The sequence below is a fragment of the Alosa pseudoharengus genome, unplaced genomic scaffold (genome assembly GCF_046254945.1).
Source record: "Alosa pseudoharengus isolate Yale_2024_CS ecotype anadromous, Long Island Sound unplaced genomic scaffold, YU_APseudo_1.1 YU_APseudo_1.1_scf_17, whole genome shotgun sequence".
Taxonomy (NCBI): domain Eukaryota; kingdom Metazoa; phylum Chordata; class Actinopteri; order Clupeiformes; family Clupeidae; genus Alosa; species Alosa pseudoharengus.
Window position 1 is genome coordinate 9,030,578 of NW_027468640.1, and position 6,629 is coordinate 9,037,206.

A 6,629-nucleotide genomic window follows, 5' to 3' on the forward strand; every position below is an offset into this window, starting at 1 on the left:
AACGACGTTCTAAAAATAAATACGGATATGGACTCAGTCAGCTGATGTTAACCATTTGATACAAAATATTTATGTTTCGCAAATTGAAGTAAAATACTACTGCTAAATAACAACAGCAGGCTGACAACCTCAGAACAGTATGCTTGTGTTTGTGTTTGTCTGTGTCTAAATTGTCTTTATTGCCACAGGGTCTGAGCTCCAGGGTGAGTAGTGTATGACTTTATCCTAAGCTTTATTTTCATAGGAATGTGTTCAAACCAAAATCAAAGTCTTATAAAACAATGCTTACATTTTACAATACACCGTACATATCCTAACTTATGAATCCATGTCATTGGATTCATTATGCATTTATTTTTACTCTATCCTTGTTCTATGTGCAAAGCATGTTTCTGTTTTTTTTCCCTCCAGAACTGCTCAGCATTTTAGCGCATCATGAAGATACAGGTATGTAACATACGACAGGTAAGTTACATTATATTTAATTTTCAATGATATTAATGAGTACCTTGTTCGCCAATATGGATAAAAGAGCCAGGTATAGATTTAGGTCCTCCAAAGATTGCAGGAAGGTGGGGTATGTACTAATGCAGGGGTCGGCAAATAGTGGCCCGCGGGCCAATTTTGGCCCGCCATTGATTCTATCTGGCCCGCGAGATGACGTTAATTTGCTGTTGAATGAATTTTTTTTTTAACCCCATGTTTTTAAAAAGAAAAAAAGGCCTACAGCAATCCCATCAATTTCAAAACATTTATTGAGGTATAGATGATAGTCCTACTAAAGTGACAAAACAGGTGGAACATCCTTGCAGTTATCCATAACGCACAGGTCGGAACGGTATTGGCACGCGAGTGCGCGTAATCTTGTGCAAAAAAAAAACAACAGTGTCCTGTCTCCCTCTTCCAGTGGGCAAGGTCAAAAATAGCCTATGTTTCGTTAAATTAATAGGCTTGGCATTAAGAAATGCAGGCAGGCTCAACACATACCTCTGCTTCCATTCTTCTTTGTAGGTCCTGCATTCTGAATCAATTTTTCTTTTCAAGGCTTTTGACAACGACATTTTGCATCGATAACTAGCATATAGCAATGTTCAGCTAATCATTTACACGTCATCCAAAAGAATAATATTTGTAGCCTACACATTAGTTACGGCAAGTTGCTAGGCAAGTCGCCTGTTTCATGAGAGACGACAGGAGATGCAGCAGGCGGCATAAAAACAGCGCACATAAGCAAATAAACGTTTTTAATGGAATTAAATTAAATGCATTTTAAAAGTTAGATGATGTTTATTTTAATATAATATAATAATTAATAATTTAAATAGTAGGCCTATAACCCCCCCCCCCCCCATTACAAAAGCTATGGCCCGCGATGCCATTGTCTGAAAAAAAATTGGCCCGGGTCCAAACGTAATTGCCGACCCCTGTACTAATGTATGTTAAATGACACCTACAAGTGACAGGCTTTCAGAAAATATATGGTTTGGATTGGTGAAATTGCTTTGCCTTTGAGTTGGAGCTCAAAATGGGTCATATGTGTACCTCGTTCGCCAATATGCATAAAAGAGCCATGTATAGATTTATGTTGTCCAAAGTTTGCAGGAAGGTGGGGTATGTATAAATGTATGTTAAATGACACCTACTAGTGACAGGCTTTCAGAAAATATATGGTTTGGATAGGTGAAATTGCTTTGCCTTTGAGTTGGAGCTCAAAATGGGTCATATGTGTACCTCGTTCGCCAATATGCATAAAAGAGCCATGTATAGATTTAGGTCCTCCAAAGATTGCAGGAAGGTGGGGTATGTATAAATGTATGTTAAATGACACCTACTAGTGACAGGCTTTCAGAAAATATATGGTTTGGATAGGTGAAATTGCTTTGCCTTTGAGTTGGAGCTCAAAATGGGTCATATGTGTACCTCGTTCGCCAATATGGATAAAAGAGGCATGTATAGATTTATGTTGTCCAAAGTTTGCAGGAAGGTGGGGTATGTACTAATGTATGTTAAATGACACCTACAAGTGACAGGCTTTCAGTAAATATATGGTTTGGATAGGTGAATTTGCTTTGCCTTTGAGTTGGAGCTCAAAATGGGACATATGTGTACCTCGTTCGCAAATATGCATAAAAGAGCCATGTATAGATTTATGTTGTCCAAAGTTTGCAGGAAGGTGGGGTATGTACTAATGTATGTTAAATGACACCTACTAGTGACAGGCTTTCAGAAAATATATGGTTTGGATAGGTGAAATTGCTTTGCCTTTGAGTTGGAGCTCAAAATGGGTCATATGTGTACCTCGTTCGCCAATATGCATAAAAGAGCCATGTATAGATTTAGGTCCTCCAAAGATTGCAGGAAGGTGGGGTATGTATAAATGTATGTTAAATGACACCTACTAGTGACAGGCTTTCAGAAAATATATGGTTTGGATAGGTGAAATTGCTTTGCCTTTGAGTTGGAGCTCAAAATGGGTCATATGTGTACCTCGTTCGCCAATATGGATAAAAGAGGCATGTATAGATTTATGTTGTCCAAAGTTTGCAGGAAGGTGGGGTATGTACTAATGTATGTTAAATGACACCTACAAGTGACAGGCTTTCAGTAAATATATGGTTTGGATAGGTGAATTTGCTTTGCCTTTGAGTTGGAGCTCAAAATGGGACATATGTGTACCTCGTTCGCAAATATGCATAAAAGAGCCATGTATAGATTTATGTTGTCCAAAGTTTGCAGGAAGGTGGGGTATGTACTAATGTATGTTAAATGACACCTACTAGTGACAGGCTTTCAGAAAATATATGGTTTGGATAGGTGAAATTGCTTTGCCTTTGAGTTGGAGCTCAAAATGGGTCATATGTGTACCTCGTTCGCCAATATGGATAAAAGAGCCATGTATAGATTTATGTTATCCAAAGTTTGCAGGAAGGTGGGGTATGTACTAATGTATGTTAAATGACACCTACAAGTGACAGGCTTTCAGAAAATATATGGTTTGGATAGGTGAAATTGCTTTGCCTTTGAGTTGGAGCTCAAAATGGGCCATATGTGTACCTCGTTCGCAAATATGCATAAAAGAGCCATGTATAGATTTATGTTGTCCAAAGTTTGCAGGAAGGTGGGGTATGTACTAATGTATGTTAAATGACACCTACTAGTGACAGGCTTTCAGAAAATATATGGTTTGGATAGGTGAAATTGCTTTGCCTTTCAATAGGAGCTCAAAATTTGTCATATTTTCACCTTTTTTTAATGTATTAACCTGCCATGTAATGCACTTTGGGTCAACTCCTGTTGTATTTAAATGTACTATATAAATAAAAGTGACTTGACTTGATTTGTTGACTTGACTCTATTGATTGTGTTATTATATTTGATATAGGCCTAAGCAAATTCCTTGTATGTGAAATTCTTCTTAATAAACCTGATTCTTACCATTTTTATTATTATGATTATTATTATTATTATTATTATTGTTACTACTACTGCTGCTACTAGGCCTACTACTACTATTAGGCTATTATTATTATTATTATTATTATTATTATTATTATTATTAGAACCACATTCCTCCCATTACCCACATTGCATTTTGTTAAATCTTTTTCTCATCTGACATCAGCTCTCCAGTGGCAAGGTAGGTTGTATGCTAACGTGTTTTGTGTAATCTTAATAGTAGTCAATAGTAGTTAAAGGAGAATTCCGGTGTGATATTGACCTAAAGTGTGTTGAAACATGATACAGAGTGTGAATGTATGTCTCATAGCCCATCTCGGCTTGTCCCCTGCACTCCAAAATCTGCTGCTAGTTAGCCGATGCTACCAACAGCTTGTTCAATGGTGGGACTTCGGCATCGGGCTAGCCGTGCAAATAAATCACTGTTTTACACCATTTACGAGGCTCAATAATTCAAGATGGCTGCAAACGCTAAACTTCGTGAAGATACTGTCTGTATAAATCGTCTTGTAAGTAAACTACCAGTGCTTTTTCAAAGTTCTCAATGTCTCGTTTTAAATGTCAGGGCCTTCAGTAGTATACCAATGAAGTGTGGAGATACATTGAGCCTCGTAAATGTTGTAAAACACTGATTTATTTGCATGGCTAGCCCGATGCCGAAGCACCACCATTGAACAAGCTGTTGGTAGCATCGGCTAACTAGCACCAGATTTTGGAGTGCAGGGGACAAGCCGAGATGGGCTATGAGACATACGTTCACACTCGGTATCATGTTTCAACACACTTTAGGTCAATATCACACCGGAATTCTCCTTTAAGGAGCTGGTAAGATAGTTAAAACAACTCTACTAGGTTGTGTTTTATTGGTCTGATATTATACATGATCAGAATTATTTTGAGGATTAAACAACTCTTTAGTGCATTGCTGGTATTGTTATCATTAGCTTTTGACATAGCGTTAGCGCTCACTAACAAGGTTAGCTATCCTTAGCTGCTACCAATTGATTACTTTAGTTATAATCAGTAGAAAGGAATTAAGCTTACACTTACACTAACTTTTTCGTTTTCATGTATATATATGACCACCTAACTGTTAATCTTGCTAATTGTGGCTCCTTTCAAATGTTTTATTGTTTGTTTCTGTCATGCTAACTAGGACATACCCAATAGCTAAGCTTAGCTGTTTTATTTATAAATAGGATAGGTTAACTGGAGCTTTTTAATAGCAAATTTGTCAATCACTGTTATATGTTACAGATCCTTTCATTCTGTCTTCAGTAGCTGCTACATCAGTAGCCTACAGTTCTTTGTGGTGAGACCATTTTCTATCTTGATAGTCTATTGAAATGTTGGTCAAAAAATCTCTTTTTTTAATTAGGCTACTTTATTTGAGTAGCAACCCTAACTCTGGTGATTGGCAGCAGGTCCTGCAATATGTTACACAATTAAAATGCATTGAAAAGTATGACAGTAGGCTATTGTAAATCAGCTTTACAGCAGTAGGCTGTTGAGTTAGAGAATAGCCTACTGGTGAAGCCCTTGTTTGGGGTGGCACAAACATTTACCTCTCAGGACAGTGGCCCCTCATTGAAAAGAATAAAAGCCTGTATCCTGATCTTCCATCATCCTGACTAAGTCTCCAGATAAATGTGTTAGTAAAAATATGCTATCTTGTAGCACCACTTCCCCCAACCCCAGGATTTCCACTTTTTTCCCCCTCACGTTTTTTGCATCCCTGCATTTAGCAACTGACATCTTTGTTTATGGCTTTTTTTATTTCAGAAAATGCCTCGTCCACAGCGACAATGCCCTCCATGTTTGGCATTTATTGCAATTTCATGCAGGGTGTGCAAAGAGTGTCAGGCCCCCCTTCCACACAAGGAGCGCCTCATAAGCCGCAGAAAAAAAATAACCAAAGAGTTCAAATCTAGTGTCATGACCAACCGTAATCGGGCGGCCGTCATTGACAGTTCGTACGTCATGGTAATAATTTACACTATATTTCTATATACAATAGTAGGTACTTGCTGAAAACACCCTTGACAGAGCATTTTGGCTGCTTTTCACATGCAGTGAAGGTACCTTGAAGTTCACCAAAGGTAAAAGTCAACCCAAAACCTAGTAATATGGGTTTATTCTAGTCACTACATGGTTACTGAAAACACACAGAGTCATTATTTTAATATTTGACTCTTGCATCAACTCACCAGTCACAGACGGTCTCTGAAAACACCCTTGACAGAGCATTTTGGCTGCTTTTCACATGCAGTGAAGGTCCCTTGAAGTTCACCAAAGGTAAAAGTCAACCCAAAACCTAGTAATATGGGTTTATTCTAATCACTACATGGTTACTGAAAACACAGAGTCATTATTTTAATATTTGACTCTTGCATCAACTCACCAGTCACAGACGGTCTCTGAAAACACCCTTGACAGAGCATTTTGGCTGCTTTTCACATGCAGTGAAGGTACCTTGAAGTTCACCAAAGGTAAAAGTCAACCCAAAACCTAGTAATATGGGTTTATTCTAGTCACTTGGTTACTGAAGACACACAACGTTTTTTTTAAAACTTTTATTCAATGATGTATTTTGTTTTTATTGTAATTGTAACAAATTGTTAAAATTGTAACAATGTAACACGCGCAAACAACCAAATCAATTTCAGATGGTTAACACTGCCCCATCTTGATAGTCTTTGCCTGTGACGGACTATCAATATGTTAATACTTATGGGCTCAGACGATCTCCTAATTAATTCTGATTAATTCTTCATCGTTATTGTCATCACTGTCTCCACCGCTTTCATCTTGGTCTGTGTCATTTGTCATCCATTGTTCCTCATTATCATTGGGGTCCACTACTGCTGCGTTTGACATGTATGCCTGGCAGACCACCTCTAAATGTTTTTGGAGTTGGGCCAACTTTGACCTTAACAGACAGAGATGGCTACATGTTTCATCTGGGGAGTCTGTAAAAGTTCAGTTGAATGCACACATTTACACACAGTCACAGCCATTGAAAACATGGTGCAATTATTTTACTAATGAGATATTAGTCTTTGTAATACCCTACAAAACCAAAGTGCAGTATCTGTTTTGTCAAATTCCCTTCTTTGCACCAATATAACATGCCATATCCTCTAATCAATCTATTAAAACGCATTTATCTATAT